The sequence below is a fragment of the Oryctolagus cuniculus genome, chromosome 5 (assembly GCF_964237555.1).
Source record: "Oryctolagus cuniculus chromosome 5, mOryCun1.1, whole genome shotgun sequence".
Classification (NCBI taxonomy): domain Eukaryota; kingdom Metazoa; phylum Chordata; class Mammalia; order Lagomorpha; family Leporidae; genus Oryctolagus; species Oryctolagus cuniculus.
Genome location: NC_091436.1, coordinates 148,695,262 through 148,715,676, shown reverse-complemented (window position 1 = coordinate 148,715,676; position 20,415 = coordinate 148,695,262).

Genomic DNA, 20,415 nt, shown 5'->3' with positions numbered 1-20,415 from the left:
TTAAATAAAAGTTTTAAAAAAAAAAAGAAGAAGCACCCAAGAATGATTAGACATAATTATAATACAACTCTTTGAGGACAGAGGTCCTGCATGGGAATTTAGTGCACAGTGACTCCTGTTGTTGACAATTTATACTCTTATGTATGATGTCAGTGATCACCCAAGGCACTCTACATGAGCTGCTTAGGCTATGGAAGCCTTTTGAATCCACAAAATCCATCAGTATTTAGACAAGGCCATAAGTGAAGTGGAAGTTCTCTTTTCCCTTCAGAGAAAAATACCTTCTTCTTTGACGACTACTTCATTCCACTGAGGTCCTACCCACCAAGGTCCTTCATGCAGGACATTTTTTGCCACAGTGTCTTGGTTTTCCATGCTTGAAATGGTCTTGTGGGTTTTTCAACAGACTAGATTGACTTAAGGTCTAATTCTGAGGTCAGAGTGCTATTTAAAGTGACTGTAATCCTATGGGGCTGCTGTGTGGACTGCTTCCCATGTTGGAGAATTCTCATCTTTTTAATTCTGTTATCATTACCAGATACTCAGTCCTATCCATATGATCACTTTAACACTTAAGATGGTATTTTTATCAGCCGGTCCAAGGGGACCTGGGGTCTTATTGTAAGTTTTTAAACTGTAGCTTTAGAAGTAAGTCCATAGGAATATATGCAGAACTATACAGCTTTATAATTACAAACTACATATACTTCATAATTACAACTTTAGGAACATGGTTATTCTTCTCACTGTACCTGTCCTCCCACCCATATTCCCGCCCCTCTTCCTATTCCCTCTTATTCCCACTCTCATTTTTACTGAGGTCTATTTTCAATTGATTTTATACACATGTTTATGTTAAAATTTCAAAAAATAGTATATATATTTAAAAAGAAATCTGTTCCTCAGCAGTCAAGATAAGGGCTGTTCTAGTCATTGCTTCTCCAGTGTCAATTTCACTTCAAAAGATTGCCTTTTAGATGCTCTGTTAGCTATCACAGGTCAGGGAGGACATATGGTATTTGTCCCTTTGAGACTGGCTTATTTCACTAAGTATGATGTTTTCTAGATTCATCCATTTTGTTGTAAATGACAAGATTTCGTTTATTTTACTGCTCTGTGTAGTATTCTATAGTGTACAAATGCCATAATTTATTTATCCAGTCTTCAGTTGATGGGAATTTGGGTTGACTCCATGTCTTAGCTATTATTAATTATAACTGCCCTGTAGTATGTCTTGAAATCTGGTTTTGTGATGTCTCCAGCTTTGTTTTTGTTGTATAAGATTGCTTTAGCTATTCGGGGTCTCCTATATTTCCATATGAATTTAAGCATCATTTTTTGTATATCTGAGAAGAATGCCCTTGGTATTTTCATTGGGATCGCATTGCATCTATCAGTTGCTTTCAGTAATATGAACATTTTTATGATGTTGAGTCTTCCAATCCATAAACATGGAAGCTTTTCATTTTTTATGTCTTCTTCTATTTCTTTCTTTAATGTTTTGGAATATTCATTGCAGAGATCTTTGATGTACTTGGTTAAATTTATTCCAAGGTATTCAGTTTTTTTTTTGTAGATATTGTGAATGTTTTTAAAAGTTCATTCTCAGCCATGACATTATCTGTGTATACAACAGCTATTGATTTTTTGTTTTGCTTTTATATCCTTCCACTTTACCAAACTTTTTGATGAGTACCAGTATTCTCTGAGTGGAATCTTTTGGATCCCCTATATGTAGAATCATGTCATCTGCAAATATGGATAGTTTGACTTCCTCCTCACCAATTTGTATCCCTTTGATTTCTTTTTCTTACCTAAGGGCTCCGACTAAACCTTCAAGGACTATATTGAATAACGATGGTGAGAGTGGGCATCCTTGTCTGGTTCCTAATGGGAATGCTTCCAACTTTTCCTGAGTCAATAGCATGCTGGCCATGGGTTTATCATAAATTGCCTTGATTGTGTTGAGGAATGTTCCTTCTAAACCCAATTTTCTTAGAATTTTCATCATGAAAGGGTGTTGTATTTTGTCAAATACTTTCTCTGCATCTATTGAGATAATTATGTGATTTTTGTTCTTCAGCTTGTTAATGTAATATATCACATTGATTGATTTGCAAGCATTGAACCATCCCTGCATACCAGGGATAAATTCCACTTGGTCTGGGTGGATCTTTCTGATGTGTTGTTGGATTCCATTGGCTAGAATTTTTTGAGGATTTTTGCATCTAAGTTCATCATGGAAATTGGTCTGTAGTTCTCTTTCTCTGTTGCATCTTTTTCACGATTAGGAATTAAGGTGATACTGACTTCATACAAGGAGTTTGGGGAGACTCCCTCCCTATCAGTTGTTTTGAATAGCTTTAAAAGAGTTGGAGATAGATCTTCTTTAAATGTCTGGTAGAATTCTTCAGTGAAGCCTTCCAGTCCTGGGCTTTTCTTTGCTGGGAGGGTCCTTATTAATGATTCAGTTTCCATCCTGGTTATGGGTCTGTTTAGGTTTTCTATGTCTTTATGGGTCAATGTAGATAGGTTGTATGTGTCCAGGAATCTATCCATTTTTTTCTAGGTTTCCTAATTTGTTGACATATCGTTCCTGATGAGAAGTCAGCTGTGAGTCTAATTGGAGATCCTATGAAAGTAATCTAGCATTTCTCTCATACACATTTTAGAATCTTTTCTTTATGTTTTACTGTGCGGAGTTTGACTACAGTGTTGTTGTGGTGAAGACCATTTCTGGTCATGTCTATTAGGAGTTCTATGTGCTTCCTGTACTTCGATGTCTCTTTCTTTCCCCAAATTAGAGAAGTTTTCTGTAATTACTTCACTAAATAGGCCTTCTTTTTTTTTATTTGACAGGAAGAGTTAGACAGTGAGAGAGAGAGAGAGAGAGAGACAGAGAGAAAATTCTTCCTTCCATTGGTTCACCCCCCAAATGGCTGCTATGGCTGGCGCACTGTGCAGATCCGAAGCCAGGAGCCAGGTGCTTCCTCCTGGTCTCCCATGCAGGTGCAGGGGCCCAAGCACTTGGGCCATCTTCCACTGCCTTCCCTGGCCACAGCAGAGAGCTGGGCTGGAAGAGGAGAAACCAGGACTAGAACCCAGCACCCATATGGGATGCTGGCACCGCAGGTGGAGGATTAACCAAGTGAGCCATGGCGCTGGCCCCTAAATAGGCCTTCTAATCCATTCTCTCTTTCTGCACCTTCAGGAACTCCTAAGGCCCGTATGTTGGGTTGTTTGATAGTATTACATAAATCTCCAACACTTTTTTATTTTCTAATTTCTTCTTCATCTTCTTCTTCTTCTTTTTTTTTTTTTTTTTTTTGTCTGACTGTAAAATTTCAAAGATTTGTCTTCTAACTTGGGTATTCTTTCTATGCCTTACCAAGGCTTTCCACTGCATTTTTTATTTGATCTATTGAAGTTTTTATTTCTAATATTTCATTTTTATTTCTCTTTAAAATCTCAATTTCATAGGAAAGATTTTCATTCATGTCATGTATAGATTTCTTTAATTCTTGGATTTGCTTCTGATTACTACTATGTAATTTTACGGTCAATTTTTTGAATTGCATTTCCAATATTTCTTTATTCTCTTCATCTTCGCATTCTAAGTATTGACGTCTTGTTGTGTTCCTTTAGGTGCATCATGCTGTCTTCCTTATCCTTGTTTCTTCAATTTGTGTTTATTTTTAGGCATTTGTGGAGATATCTGCTGGTTTTGTTGTTTCCTGTGATGGCTTTTATCTTTGTATGTATGCTTTTGTGGCTTAGTGGAGTGTGTGCTCTTTCAGTGGATACCCAGAGGTGTGTTGTGGGTGTGGCCAGGGAGCTCTGTTCAGTTATTCAGTGTTCCAGGGTGAGGGGAGACACCCAAATTGGGCATCTCTTTTTTTTTATTTTTTTTTCAATTTTTATTTAATAAATATAAATTTCCAAAGTGCAAATTTTGGATAAATCTCCTATTTAAAAAAAAAATCATAGGGGATCAGCTCTGTTGGCAGTCTCATGCTCCCCTCCTCTCCTCCAAGGAGACAAATACCCAGGCGCTAGCCCCAGTGGGTGCAATATTTATCTGCACCGCCACAAGAACCGTACAAAGGATCTGTGCAGTCTTCAGTGTGAGCATGGATCCCACAGCAAAGACCTTCATCAGGCGTCAGGGAGCCTTGAGCATGTGGAGCTGTCCACAGTGGCTGCCCAGAGACCCAGTCACATCCTATGCCCTCCCACACAGTCACAGTGTGTTCACAGTCCCAGCACACAAGGCTCCCACAGTCATGAGCACCCAGTCCCCTGTCAAGTCTCCCAGCCAGACTCAGGTGTCTCATTTTAGCGGGTTGCTGGGTGTGCAGACACAAGCTGGTGCAGCTGTTAAGTATGTCCAAAATGGGGCCCATCCTCTCTCAGCTAGTTACAGGATGCTGGTGTCAGGTGGTCAGGGAGAGAGAAATGTGCCCCTTTTTTCCCCTCTAGGTTGGCTAGAACACTGTCCCCAACAGGGCTCTAAGCCAGACTCACGCCAGGCTCTTCCCACAATTTTATCGCCAGTGGCTTGGGCTGCTGCAATCTCGTCTCACCTATCTCCAAAGCTGGTGCTGAGGCTCTTGGCTGCTGGAGTCCTGAGTTGTGCACGTCCACATACTCCTGTAGATCCACAATCTAACATTTCACCTGCTTCTCTTTTTGTTTGAAGACTTACTTTATTTAATTGAAATGCAGAGTTACAGAGAGAGAGAGAGAGAGAGAGAGAGAGAGAACTTCCATACATTTGCTTACCTCCCAAATGGCTACAACAGCCAGAACTGGGCCAGGCCAAAGCCAAGGGCCAGGGACACAGGGGTCCAAGCATGGACCATCTTCTGCTGCTTTTCCGGGCACATTAGCAGGGAGCTGGATTGAAAGCAGAGCACTTAGAATGTGAACCAGTGCCTATATGGGATTGCAGGTGGTGGCTTTTACCTGTTGCACCACAATGCTGACCCCTCATGAACCTCATCCTTGATGACTGCTGGTTTACTTGCTCCCATGTGTATTCTTGGCTAACTCATCTGTATTTCTAACATCTCTATGTTTCCCTCTACCTCTTAGTGAGCAGGATCTTTTCCTAGATGTGATTGCTTGTAATATTCTTCCTAGACATTTTTGAATAAGGGAGATTAGCATGAAGGTATATTTCTGGAATGCAGCAACTGAACCCAGACTTAAGCCTTACAAATACCTGGAAAGAAACCCTTCTGCATTCAAAGTCTTTCAGCTCTTAAGATAATGAGTTAAACTCTTAGACATCTAAGTTTGTATTCAAAAAAGAATTATAAAATAATTATTTGGGGGCCTGATACAACTTGACTAAATATCTCATTATGAGGTAATTATGATTTCAGTATATTACTGAGAAAATATTCAAACATGTCATATTTGCTTAAGCATTTATATAAAGCTATGTACATAAATGTTTCATCAATATAAATATATGTTTGTTTTCTGATTTTTTGTTGTCATTGCTATTATTGCTGGTAACTTGGAATTTCTAAAATTACTACCCATACAGCTTTCTGTTTATTGAAATAGGAATATAATGTTTATAGGCATGATACATTTGGCAGTAGGGCCTGTACAGTGCACAGTTAGAAGGGAAAAAAAGGAAGGAAGGGGGGGAGGAAGGAAGGAAGGAAGGAAGGAAAGAAGGAAGGAAGGAAGGAAGGAAGGAAGGAAGGAAGGAAGGAAGGAAGGAAGGAAAAGAAAGAGAAGGAATAAGGGAGAAAGGAGAGGGGAGGGGAGGGGAGTGAGGGGGAAAAGGAAGGGGATGGAGGAGAAAGTTGGGAGTAAAGGAAGTGGAAGAGCAGGAAGGAAGGCAAAGGAGCACAAGAGAAAGAGAAGGAAACTGTCATGGTTCGAACAGGATTTGTCTCCTGAAATTCATTCAGATGCTTAAACCCTAAAGCGTTATGTGAATGGATTGTGGATTAGTATTAATGGTTGATGGATTAGGGTAGAGGCTTCATCTAGTTATGATGTCTGAAGGTAGGGTGTGGGGAGCAATTCGGACTACACTGTTACTGGAATTAAGATTTATTCTATGCATCTGCTCTCCCACAATATGGCGCTGGGAGAGAAGTAAACAGCTTCTACCCAGCTGCCTCTCACCAACTTGACAAGCTGCAGGAGCTGCTCCTGATTGGAGGAGAGCGGCGTGCTCGGCGTGTGGGCAGCCGAGTTGGGATTGGTGGAGAGGACTATATAGGAGGAGAGAGACGGCATGGTGGTGTGGGTTGGTTGGAGAGTGCGTTGGAGAGTTCGCGGGGAAGTTCGTTACTTCGTTCTTTCTCATTTCTCTCTACTCATTCTTGCTTTGGGAGTTTGCTGTTTACTTATTCTTACTTTACTATAGAAAGGACTTGTAAAAAAAAGGGGAACAACAAGCGCCCGGTCCGGTGCGGCTCCTCCGCGTGCGGAGGAGCAGCAAGTGGTGCCGTGACTCGGATAGGAAACCTAGGAGGGAAAGACCGGGAAGAAGTGGGAAATTACTGGAGAGAGAGACTAGCAAAGAGCCTAGGGGAAGGCCGGACGGAAAGAGTGCCGGTGAAAAGCTAGTCAGAACCTAGGAAAAAAGCCGCGGGGGAAGAAAATTAGAAGCTAGGAAGGAGGTATTAACTGGGAACGTCTGGGAGACTCAGTCTTCCATTACGCTCACTGCTCCAACATGTCACAGACGGTACAGACAATGGAGTTCTTTGGCTACTCTTTGCCCACTGGCTACCTCTTCCTCCTCCTGGGCACCATCCTCTGTTTCTCCCTAAAGATCATCTATGGGCTAAATATGGTTTCTCTCTCTCTCTCTTCCTACTCCCCACCTCGTCGCAGCTTTTCCTCTAAGCAAGGGAAACGAGGGGGGAGGAAAATTCATGCATTCGTAAGAGCAATCGTAGAGACATCCCCCTGGTTTCCACAGCAGTGGAGGCAGGTGGGACGGAAAATGCGCGAGGCTGGGGAACCGATAGAAGTGCTGAAGCTGTGGCAACTCGTTGATCAGGTGCTTCAGAACCCCACGGAAGGGATCGAGTTGTTGCTTAATGAGGGGAGTGAAATGCAGGAAGAATTATGGCAGGGCAGCCAGGCGAGCAACTATTGTAACGAACAAGTGAGAAAATCAAAGAAGGATTTAGAGAGCCAGGAAGCTTATGGGGGGGAGAAGGAAGCTGAGGAGGGAACCTCGCCCCCGAGAGAGATGCCTGGCCATACAAGGCTGGCAAATTCAACCATAAAGGATGAATCACCACCCCGGTATCGCCCATTGGTACTACCAAAGTTTCCCCCTGTAAAGAAAAGCCCCTTTTTTCCACATGAGATTGAAGAAGAGTGGGAGGAAGAAGGAGTGATGGAGGGAGTAGGTATGCAGGAGGAGCTAGAAAGGCCAAGAACCGAAAACAAGCAAAGGGGAGCTGTTTATAGAAAACCTGCTTGGGAGCAGTACCAGGAACCAGGCCAGGTGTTTCCTGTAATTCAGGATCCACAGGGAAACAGGGGATGGACGCCTCTTGACCATAAATTACTTAAAGAGTTGCAGCAATCAGTACAATTGTATGGGCCCCATGCAAGTTACACTCAGGCAATCCTTGATAACATCGGGCAGCAAGGCCTAATACCTGAGGATTGGAGAAACTTAGTAAAGGCGGTGTTAGGCGGGGGTGACTTCCTCTTGTGGTTAGCTGCCTATAAAGAATTTGCGCGAGAATATTCAAAGCAGAACTATCAAACAGGGAATCAAGCATGGGATGAGGAAATGTTAAATGGAGAAGGGCGATTTGCCTGTCCCGATGAGCAGGCCCGATTACCAACAGCTGTCCTCTTACAGGTGAGAGAGATAGCAAGAAGAGCCTGGAAGGTGATACCCAGAAAAGGAGAAGTAAGACACAGCCTAACTAAGATAGTACAGGGCCCTACCGAACCTTACGCTGATTTCGTGAACCGATTAATGGAAGCAGCAGGAAACATTTTCGAAACCGTGGAAGAAGCAATGCCCTTAGTCAAAAGATTGGCGTATGAACAGGCCAATAAAACATGTCGGGAAGCTCTTAGACCATGGCAGCATAAGGACATCCCTACCTTTTTGAAAATCTGTAGGGATGTCATGGATGATGTAGTTTCTGGATCACATGCTGCAGTAGCAGTAACCCGACAATTTAGACAGAACATGAGGGGACGTATATGCTTTAGATGTGGTCGAGAAGGGCATCTAATGAGGGAATGTAGGGCCAGATTTCCAGCCCGAGATCGGCAGGGCATAGAGAACTCGAGAAGACCAGGCCTTTGCCCACGCTGTAGAAGAGGAAATCATTGGGTCAGTGAATGTTACTTTAAAATAAACAGCGCAGGCAATCCCCAGAGGATGCCAAATGAGCCGGGCCCCATAAGAAGATCAGGTGTATATGGTCAACAGCAAAAAAACGGAATGTGGGCCCCTGCACCCCGGGGCCAAAACAATCGGTGGGTGCCACGGTCCCAAAACCAAATATTTACCGCGCAGAGTTACGAGCCACCGAATATTCGGTACTAACACCTCAAATGGGGCCACAAGCCATAGAGGTGAGGGCAGAAACAATTTCAGCAGAGCATAACGGACTTGGAATAATCGTAGGAAAAGAAACAAATGCTTTGAGAGGCCTAATGGTCATCACCGGAGTCATTCAATTACCTTTTGATAAGTTAAAAGTGCTAATACAATCTACAAAGGGTATTATTCAAATCAAACCAGAAGAACCTGTGGCTCAAATACTGATCATGATTGGAGCGCAGGATGTTCATGGACCCCAAGGGGAGAAATTTGCAGCCTTGTCCCTATCTCTAGCAGATCGACCTCTGTGGACCTTAACCATTAGAGGAAAGTCGATTCAGGGCCTGCTAGACACAGGTGCGGATGTAAGTATAATTTCGGAAAATGATTGGCCGAAGTCATGGCCCCTTCAGCCAGGAGATAATACTTTAGTAGGCCTAGGTGCGGCCATGACACCATCAAGGAGTGCTCAGGTGCTTCATTGGCAGGATCAAGAAGGGAACAAGGGAAATGTGCAACCTTATGTTAGTGCACTCCCCATCACATTATGGGGAAGAGACATTTTAGAACAATTGGGACTGACGTTAACAAATGAGGATCAATTGGAGAGTTCTACAGAACGGCGTATTATGTATAAAAAGGGATATCAGAGAGGATTAGGCTCCAGAGAAGGCAGAAGGGACCTAGCCCAGCCCAAAGGCGATTTTAAAAGACAGGACACGGGTTTTTCGTGGGGGCCACTGAGATGCAGCCGCTGCCATTGTCATGGCTGGACAACAAGCCAAAGTGGATACCACAGTGGCCCCTTACCCAGGAAAAGCTGGCTGCGGTAAATGATATAGTATCACAACAATTAGAGGCAGGCCACTTGCAACCATCAACCTCCCCATGGAATACGCCAATATTCGTGATAAAGAAAAAATCAGGGAAATACCGGTTGTTGCATGATTTACGGGCTGTTAATCAGCAGATGCAACCCATGGGGGCATTGCAACCCGGACTCCCGGTTTCTACTATGATCCCAAAGCATTGGCCACTAATAGTACTCGATCTGAAGGACTGCTTTTTTAGCATACCTCTACATGAACAAGACACTCAGAGGTTTGCTTTCACCGTACCTTCCATTAATCATCAAGGTCCCGACAAAAGATATGAATGGAAGGTGCTTCCCCAAGGAATGACTAACAGTCCTGCCATATGCCAGCTATATGTTGACCAGGCAGTAGAGCCGGTTCGACAACAGTGCCCAAAAGTACAAATTTTACACTACATGGATGACTTGTTAATAACGGCTGAAAGTGAAAGTCACCTAATGGAAGCATATAAGCTGCTGCTATTATATTTGGAAAAAGTTGGGTTACAAGTAGCGCCAGAGAAGATACAAAAAGGGGAAGTAGTACAGTACTTAGGACTTAAAGTAACTTCTGAAAAGGTAACCCCATTAGAATTTGAAATTGCAATAGATGGGTTACAGACCCTTAATGACTTCCAAAAATTATGTGGCAATTTAAATTGGTTGAGGCCCTATTGTAAATTAACTACCGAAGATATGATGCCATTATTCAATATTTTAGAAGGAGATGCCCAGCTTGATTCCCCTCGTAGATTGACAATAGAAGCCCGCTTGGCGTTACAGAAAATTGAAAAACAAATTAAAGCAATGCAGATGGAAAGATGTGATCCACAACAAGCCCTAGAAATATTAATTTTTATGGAACAGCTGTATCCCTTCGCAGTCATTTGGCAAGGAGGACCCTTGTTGTTTGTATACCCACATTCACATGCACCGCGTGTACTATACACCCAAGGCATTGCGGTGGCCGATTTAATATTAACAGCAATAAAAAAGGCGACAGAAATGGCGGGGAAGACTCCAAAGCGATGTGTAGTTCCCTTTGCTCAAGAGGCAGTAGAAGCCTTTACAAGGGAATGCTGGCAATGGGCATACATAGTTCTCATTCTACAAATAGAGATTGACAATCACTACCCTCGCCATCCATTTGTTAACTTCTGCACACAGGTTTCAATAAAACGGGTGCAGAAGGTGCGAAGGGATCCAATTCAAGGGGCAGTTACCGTATTTACGGATGGAGCTAAAGGCGGAACAGGAGCAGCTATATTTAACAATCAACGATATTTCGTTTTAACAGCATCCCCTTCTCCACAACATGCAGAATTAGCCATTATCGCAACAGTATTACGCAGAGAGAGTGCACCCATGAATATTTTGTCTGATAGTGCATATGTGGTGAATGCAGTTCAGATGCTCGCTACACAGTGCCTTATTCTTAAATCCTCCTCAGTCTATTCTTATCTAAGTGAAATTCAGGGGTTATTAAATCAAAGAGAGCATGCTATTTACATAGGCCACATAAGAGCTCATTCTAATTTACCTGGCCCACTTACTCGAGGAAACATGATGGCAGATCACTATTCAAGATTCTTGCTTGCATGCACCGCTTTGGAACAAGCTAAAGAATATCACTCTAAATGGCATGTTAACACCCACACTTTAAGTTTTAAATTTAATATTCCCCGCAAGCAAGCAGAAGATATCATTAGATCCTGTGAAAAGTGCGTTGTTACCATAGTTCCAAAGATTCCTGCGGGAGCCAATCCCCGTGGCCTTAAACCAGGACATATCTGGCAGATGGACGTTACACATATCCCCTCTTTTGGGCGACAAAGCTGTGTTCACGTCACTGTAGATACATACTCAGGTGTAATTATGGCCACAGCCATGAATAAAGAAGGAGTACAACAAGTAATCCAACACTGCTTGCAGGCTTTTGCAGCCTGGGGAGTTCCTCATGTGATCAAAACGGATAACGGCCCAGCGTATACATCAAAGCGTTTTGCTGCATTTTTGAAAGAATTCGGAATCTCCCATATTACCGGTATTCCATACAATCCACAAGGGCAAGCTGTGGTAGAACGCGCTCACTTATATTTAAAAAATTTAATAATTAAACAAAAAGGGGGAATAGGGGAAATGGCCACATCCAACAAGGATGTCTTGGCCCTAGCTCTTTATACAATTAATTTTTTGAACAAGAAAAAGAACGGTAAAACACCTGCAGAAATGCATACTCAATCAGTTGATAAGGAATCAATACAGTGGGTAATGTGGAAGGATTTACAGGACAACCAATGGAAAGGCCCGTTCCCCTTACTCAGAAGAGTACGAGGCGCCGTTTGTTTTTTTCCACAGGGTGCGGCACAACCAATATGGACCCCTGAGAGAAGAATTCGGTTGATAAACCTGCCAGCAGAAGATCTAGAAGAAGAAAACTCCATTTGAGGAAGAAAACAATGAATAACCAATCCCTGGGATCTTTGGAATACGGGACATTTTTCAACAAACTCTGAAGTAGCACGACAAACAAGAGTCAATAGCATGAAGATCACACTGAACTTTACACAGGCGCGTATCAACGCCAAAAAAAAAAAAATAAAAAGAAAGGGGGATCTGTGGGGAGCAATTCGGACTACACTGTTACTGGAATTAAGATTTATTCTATGCATCTGCTCTCCCACAATATGGCGCTGGGAGAGAAGTAAACAGCTTCTGCCCAGCTGCCTCTCACCAACTTGACAAGCTGCAGGAGCTGCTCCTGATTGGAGGAGAGCGGCGTGCTCGGCGTGTGGGCAGCCGAGTTGGGATTGGTGGAGAGGACTATATAGGAGGAGAGAGACGGCATGGTGGTGTGGGTTGGTTGGAGAGTGCGTTGGAGAGTTCGCGGGGAAGTTCGTGGGGAAGTTCGTTACTTCGTTCTTTCTCATTTCTCTCTACTCATTCTTGCTTTGGGAGTTTGCTGTTTACTTATTCTTACTTTACTATAGAAAGGACTTGTAAAAAAAAGGGGAACAACAAGCGCCCGGTCCGGTGCGGCTCCTCCGCGTGCGGAGGAGCAGCAGTAGGGACCTTAGGAAGTGTTTGGATTGGATTAGCTTGCTAGGGTGGAGCCCCAAGGTGGGGTTGCCGTGGTTTTATAGAGAGAAGCTCAGGGACCTGGAGGAAGAGTGAGTTCCCTGACCGCTTCCTGGCTTAGCATGTGATCGTCCCTGCCCTCACCGAATGCCTGAACCAGTGGGGCCACCTCATCCAGAACAGCAACCTCCAAACTCCAAAATGGGAATAATCCTCCTTCCTTCCTGAGTGGTTCCACTCAGGTTTTTGCTAAAGTGATGAAAACAGACTGATCTGAAGAGAGAGACAAACCGTAAGCTAAGATTTGTGAGTAAGAATTGGAAGTAATAACCTGCACCTTGTCCTTTGCTTCATTGAATTACTACCCAAGAAAGCAAAACCATAGAGTCCTGAAGTGAAGGTAGTATATGGAGTGGGGCTTGGGGGAAAATCTCCAGAAATGATGTATTAGTCACCAAGGTGCTTTAATTAAAAAAGTTAAAAAGGACATCCTTCTCCCGTTAAATGAAAGGTCTGTTGACTTGAAAGCTAATGATGTCTTTTGGAAAATAGAAAGGTTTTTTTTTTAAAGTTTTTTTTATTTATTTTAATTTTTTTTCTTTTTTGACAGGCAGAGTGGACAGTGAGAGAGAGACAGAGAGAAAGGTCCTTCTTTGACGTTGGTTCACCCTTCAATGGCCGCCACGGCCGGCATGCTGCAGCCGGCGCACCACTCTGATCCGAAGCCAGGAGCCAGGTACTTCTCCTGGTCTTCCATGGGGTGCAGAGCCCAAGGACTTGGGCCATCCTCCACTGCACTCCCTGGCCACAGCAGAGAGCTGGCCTGGAAGAGGGGCAACCGGGACAGAATCCGGCTCCCCGAGCGGGACTAGAACCCCGTGTGCCGGCTCCACAAGGCAGAGGATTAGCCTAGTGAGCCGCGGCGCCGGCCTGGAAAATAGAAAGGTTTTGATGTGGGAAGTAACTGATACCCTACACTGTAATATTTTGTTATTGGCAAATAGAAAGCAATAATTTAAAATTTATCAAGATTATCAGTTCCACCTAATTAAGGATATAGCCAAAACGCATAGTCAACAAAATTATTTTTTTAAAGTTTTTATTTAATGAATGTATTTTTCATAGGTATAACTTTAGGAATATAGTGGTTCTTTCCCCCATATCCATCCTCCCACCCCAACTCGTATCCCACCTCCCTCTCCCTCTCCCATCCCCTTCTTTATTATGATTCATTTTTAGTTTGATTTTATATACAGAGGACCAACTCCATGTTAAGCACGTATTTCAGTAGTTTGCACCTACACACAAACACACATATGGAGTACAGTTTGAGAACAAGATTTTCGCAATTAATTCTCATAGTACAACTCATTAAGGACAGAGGTCCTACATGGGGGGTAAGTGCACAGTGACTTCTGTTGTTTGTTTAACAATTAACATTCTTATTTATGATGTCGGTGATCACCTGAGGCTCTTGTCATGAGCTATCAAGGCTATGGAAGCCTTTTGTGATCATAGACTTCATCAGTATTTGGACATGGCCATAAGCCAAGTGGACGTTCTCCCTCCCTTCAGACAAAAGCACATCCTTTTTTGATGGCCCCTTCTTTCCACTGAGGTCTCACAGAGATCCTTCATGTAGGATATTTTTTTTGCCACAGAGTCTTCGCTTTCCATGCCTGAAATGCTCTCACAGGCCTTTCAGCCAGACCAGGAAACCTTAAAGGTTGATTCTGAGGTCAGAGTGTTATTTACAATGAATGTCATTCTAGGATTCTGCTGTGTGGACTGTTTCTGTTATTGGACTTTCCTTACTTTTTAATTCTACTATTATTACCAGGCACTTGATGTTATTTATCTGATCACTTTTACACTTAAACCTATCTATATGTTGACGTTAACATTTAATATGATCATTTTAACAGTTCAGATGGCGTTTATACCACCGATTTTTATGGGTTTGGAGTCCTATGACAAGTTTTTAGGCTGTACCCTTAGAAGCAAGTCTGTAGGACTGTATGCAGAACCATACTGCTCTAAAGTTATAGACTACCTCCTCTCTCTCTTATTCGCCCACTTATTTTTTACTGGGATCTTTTTCCAATTGACTTAATATATATATGATTAACCCTATGTTACATATAGTATAAAGCAGAGAAAAGAAAAAGAAAGAAAACAAAGAAAAAAGGAAATAAAAAATAAAAAGTAACAATAATAAACTGTCACTCGACAGTCAGGACAAGCACTATTCAAGTCATTGATTCTTAAAGTGTCAATTTCATTTTTATAGCTTTCATTTTAGGAGAGCTATTAATTCTCACGAATCAGAGAGAACATATGGTATTTGACTCTTTGGGACTGGGTTATTTCACTAAGTATGAAGTTTTCCAGCTTGCTCCATTTTGTTGCAAATGACCAGATTTCATCCTTTTTTACTGCTGTGTAGTATTCCATAGTGTACATATCCCACAATGTCTTTTGTTTGTTTGTTTTACTTTTATTTAATAAATATAAATTTCCAAAGTACAGCTTATGGATTACAATGGCTTCCCCCCCCATAACTTCCCTCCCACCCACAACCCTCCCCTCTCCTACTCCCTCTCCCATTCCATTCACATCAAGATTCATTTTAAATTATCTTTATATACTGAAGATCAATTTAGCATATATTAAGTAAAGATTTCAACAGTTTGCACCCACACAGAACATAAAGTGTAAAATACTGTTTGAGTACTAGTTATAGCATTAATTCACAATGTATAACACATTAAGGACAGAGATCCTACATGAGGAGTAAGTGCACAGTGACTCCTGTTGTTGACTTAACAAATTGACACTCTTGTTTATGGCGTCAGTAATCTCCCTAGGCTCTAGTCATGAGTTGCCAAGGCTATGGAAGGCTTTTGAGTTTGCCGACTCTGATCTTATTCCAACAGGGTCATAGTCAAAGTGGAGGTTCTCTCCTCCCTTCAGAGAAAGGTACCTCCTTCTTTGATGGCCCGTTCTTTCCACTGGGATCTCACTCGCAGAAATCTTTCATTTAGGTCTTTTTTTTTTTTTTTTTTTTTTGACAGAGTGTCTTGGCTTTACATGCCTAAAATACTCTCATGGGCTCTTCAGCCAGATCTGAATGCCTTAAGGGCTGATTCTGAGGCCAGAGTGCTATTTAGGACATCTGACATTCTATGAGTCTGCTGTGTATCCCGCTTCCCATGTGATTCTATCAGTTAGTATTAGCAGACACTAGTCTTGTTTATGTTATCCCTTTGACTCTTAGTCCTATCCAGTCTTCAGTTGATGGGCATTTAGGTTGATTCCATGTCTTAGCTATTGTGAATTGAGCTGCAATAAACATGGAGGTGCAGATAGCTCTTTTATTTACTGATGTCATTTCCCTAGTGTGAATTCCTAGGAGTGGGATGGCTGGGTCATATGGGAGGTCTGTCTATATTCAGATTTTTGAAGTATCTCCATACTGTTTTCCATAGTGGCTTTACCAGTTTACATTCCTATCAACAGTGGGTTTGGGTGCTCTTTTCCCCACATCCTCTCCAGCATTTGTTGTTTGCTGATTTCTGTATCAGAGCCACTCTAACTGGGGTGAGGCGAAACCTCATTGTGGTTTTGATTTGCATTTCCCTGACAGCTAGAGATCCCAAACATTTTTTTCATGTTTCGTTGGCCATTTGGATTTTCTTTTTTGAAAGATGCCTGTTAAAGTCCTTGGCCCATCTCTTAAGTTTTGTTATTGTGGAGTTTCTTGATCTCTTTGTAGATTCTGGTTATTAATCCTTTATCGGTTGTGTAGTTTGCAAATAATTTCTTCCATTCTGTCAGTTGCCTCTTCACTTTCCTGACTATTTATTTTGCTGTATAGAAGCTTCTCAATTTGAAGTAATCCCATTTGTTTATTTTGGCTTTGACTACCTGTGCCTCTGGGGTCTTTTCCAGGAATTCTTTGCCTGTGCCAATGTCTTGCAGGGTTTCCTAAATGTTCTTGATTAATTTTATGGTGTCATAGCATAGATTTAGCTCTTTAATCCAAGTTGAGTGGACTTTTGTGTAGGATGTAAGGTAGGGGTCTTGCTTCATACTCTACATGTGGACTTCCAGTTTTCCCAGCACCATTTGTTGAAGAGACTGAGCCTGCTCCTGGGATTGGTTTTAGAATCTTTGTCAAATATAAGTTGGTTATAGATGTTTGGATTAATTTCTGGGGTTTCTATTCTGTTCCATTGGTCTATCCATCTATTTTTTTTACCAGTACTAGGATGTTTTGATTATAAGTGCCCTGTAGTATGACTTGAAGTCTGGTGTGTGATGCCTCTGGCTTAGTTTTTGTTGTATAAAATTGCTTTAGCTATTTGAGGTCTCCTGTTCCTCCATATGAATTTCAGCATCATTTTTTCTATATCTGAGAATGTCTTCAATATTTCATTGGTATAGCATTGAATATGTAAATTGCTTTACGAATAATGGCCACTTTGATGATACTGATTCTTCTAATCCATGAGCATGGAAGATTTTTCCATTTTTTGGTATCCTCTTCTATTTCTTTCTTTAATGTTCCGTAATTCTCATTGTAGAGATCTTTGAAATCCTTGGTTAAATTTATTCCAAGGTACTTGATTGTTTTTGTGGCTATTGTGAATGGGATTGATCTTAGAAGTTCTTCCTCAGCTATGGCATTGTTTGTGTATACAAAGGCTGTTGATTTCTAGGTATTGACTTTGTATCCTGCTACTTTACCAAACTTTTCTATGAGTTCCAATTGTCTCTTAGTGGAGTCTTGGATCCCCTATATAGAATCATGTCATCTGCAAATAGGGATAGTTTGACTTCTTCCTTCTCAATTTATATCCGTTTGATTTCTTTTTCTTGCCTAATGGCTCTGGCTAAAACTTCTAGGACTATATTGAATAGCAATGGTGAGAATGGGCATCCCTGTCTGGTACTGGATTTCAGTGGAAATGCCTCCAACGTTTCCCCATTCAATATGAGGCTGGCCACGGGTTTTTCATAAATTGCCTTGATGGTTTTGAGGAATGTTCCTTCAATACCCAATTTGCTTAGAGTTTTCATCCTGAAATGGTGTTTATTTGGTCAAATGCTTTCTCTGCATCTGCATCTAATCGTATGGTTTTTGTTCCTCAATTTGCTAATTGACATATCACATTGATTTTCAAATGTTGAACCATCCCTGCATACCAGGGATAAATCCCACTTGGTTCAGGTGAATGATCTTTCTGATGTGTAGTTGGATTCAATTGGCCAGGATTTTATTGAGGATTTTTGTGTCTATGTTCATCAGGGAGATTAGCCTATAGTTTGCTTTTTCTGTTGCATCTTTTCCAGGTTTAGGAATTAAGATGATATTGGTTTCATAGAAAGAATTTGGGAGGATCCTTCCCTTTAATTGTTTTGAATAAATTGAGAAGAACTGGGTTAGTTCTTTAAATGTCTGGTAGAATTCAGCAGTGAAGTCTCCCTGTCCTGGGCTCTTCCTTGTTGGGAGTACTTTTATTACTGATTCAATTTCAGTCTGGGTTGTGGGTCTGTTTAAGTTTTCTTTGTCTTCATAGCTCAATTTAGGTAAGTTGTATGTGTCCAGAAATCTATCCATTTCTTCTAGGTTTCCCAGTTTATTGGCACACAACTCTTTGTAGTGGTTTCTGATGATTCTTTTTATTTCTGTTGTGTCTGTTGTTACATTTCCTTACCATCTCTAATTTTATTGATTTAAATCTTCTTTCTCCTTTTTTTGATTAGTTGGGATAATGGTGTGTCAATTTTGTTTATTTTTTTCAGAAAACCAGCTCTTTATTTTGTTGGCCTTTTGTATTGTTTTTTAATTTCAATTTTGTTGATTTCTTCTCTAATTTTGCTTTTTTATTTTGACAGGCAGAGTAGACAGTGAGAGAGAGAGACAGAGAGAAAGATCTTCCTTTGCCATTGGTTCACCCTCCAATGGCTGCCACGGCCGGTGTGCCTCGGCCGGCACGCCGCACTGATCCGAAGCCAGGAGCCAGGTGCTTCTCCTGGTCTCCCATGAGGGTGCAGGGCCCAAGCACTTGGGCCATCCTCCGCTGCACTCCCTGGCCACAGCAGAGAGCTGGCCTGGAAGAGGGGCAACCGGGACAGAATTTGGTGCCCCGACCAGGACTAGAACCCGGTGTGCCGGCGCTGCTAGGTGGAAGATTAGCATATTGAGCCATGGCGCCGGCCACTTATTTCTTTTCTTCTACTCATTTTGGGTTTGGTTTGCTGCTGTTTTTCTAGATCTTGAGGTGCATAGAGAGTTCATTTATTTGGTGCTTTTCCAGTTTCTTGAATTAGGCACCAATTGCTACAAACTTTCCTCTTAGCACTGCTTTTGCTGTATCCCACAAATTTTGGTAAGTTGTATTGTTTTCATTTGTTTCCAGAAAGTTTTTTATTTCTCTTTTGATTTCTTCTATGACCCACTGCTCATTCAGAAACATGTTGTTCATTCTCCATGTGTTTGCATAAGATGTAGAGATTCTTGAGTTGTTGATTTCCAGCTTCATCACATTGTAATCTGAGAAGATGCATGGTATGATTTTGATTTTTTTTTTAATTTGCTGAGACTCCCTTTATGGCCTAGCATATGGAAAATCCTAGAGAAAATTCTGTGCACCAGGGAGAAATATGTGTACTCTGTGGCTGTAGGGTGGAAGGCTCTGTAGACATCTGCTAGGTCTATTTCACCTATAGTGTCAATTAGCTCTGTTGTTTCCTTGTTGATTTTCTGTCTGGTTGATCTGTGCATTGGTAAAAGTGGGGTAGTGAAGTCTCCTGTTACTATTGTATTTGAGTCTTTATCTCCCTTTAAATCCCTTAATAATTATTTCAAATAGTCAGACACCCTGTAATAGTTGCATTTATAATAGTCACATCTTCCTGTTGAATTGATCTTTTAATCATTATATAGTGTCCTTCTTTGTCTTTTAATAGTTGTTGTGTTAAAGTCTTTTTTGTCTGATATTAGGATGGGTACACCAGCTCTTTTTTGGTTTCTGTTAGCATGGGATATCTTTTTCCATCCTGTCACTTACAGTCTTCATGTGTCTTTGTTGGTAAGATGTATTTCTTGTAGGCAGCAGATAGATGGGTTTTCTTTTGTAATACGTTCAGCTAGTCTGTGTCTTTTAACTGGGGAGTTGAGACCATTTACATTCAGTGTGACTATTGTTAACTATCTTTTTCCTGCCATGTTTCCTTAAGTAGACCTGTTTATGTATTTTGGATTTCATTTGTACTTTTATGGGTCATTTTCTACATTTATCTTCTTTTGTAGTGAAGTTTCTGTTTCTGTGTTTCTGGGTGTAGCATATCCTTGAGTTGTAGGGCTGGGAGTGAAGATACAAATTCTTTCAATTTCCGTTTGTTATGGAAAATCCTTCTTTATCCTTCATTCATAAATTAGAGTTTGCAATGTACAGTATTCTGGGTTGACAGGTTTTTTCTCTTAGGGCTTAGAATATATCTCACCATTGTCTCCTTGCCTATAGAGTTTGTGATGAGAAGTCTGGGGTGAATCTTATTGGATTACCTCTGAATATGATTTGTCATTTCTCTCAGGGCACATTTTAAGATCTGTTCTTTGTGTTTCACTGACCTGAGTGTTGCCACAATGTGTTGTGATGAATTCCTTTTCTGATTGTGTCTGTTGGGAGTTCTGTGTATTTCTCGTACTTGGATGTCTCTTTCAATCTGCCTATTGTGGAAGTTTCCTGATATAATTTCATTAAGAAGGCCTTCTAGTCTGTTCTCTCTTTCCATACCTTCTGGAACTCCTATGATCCATATGTTGGATCACTTGATAGAATCCTTTAAATCTCCAACAGTGTTTTTTAATTTTCTAATTTCTTCTTCTTGTGTTTGATCTGACTGTATTATTTCCAGA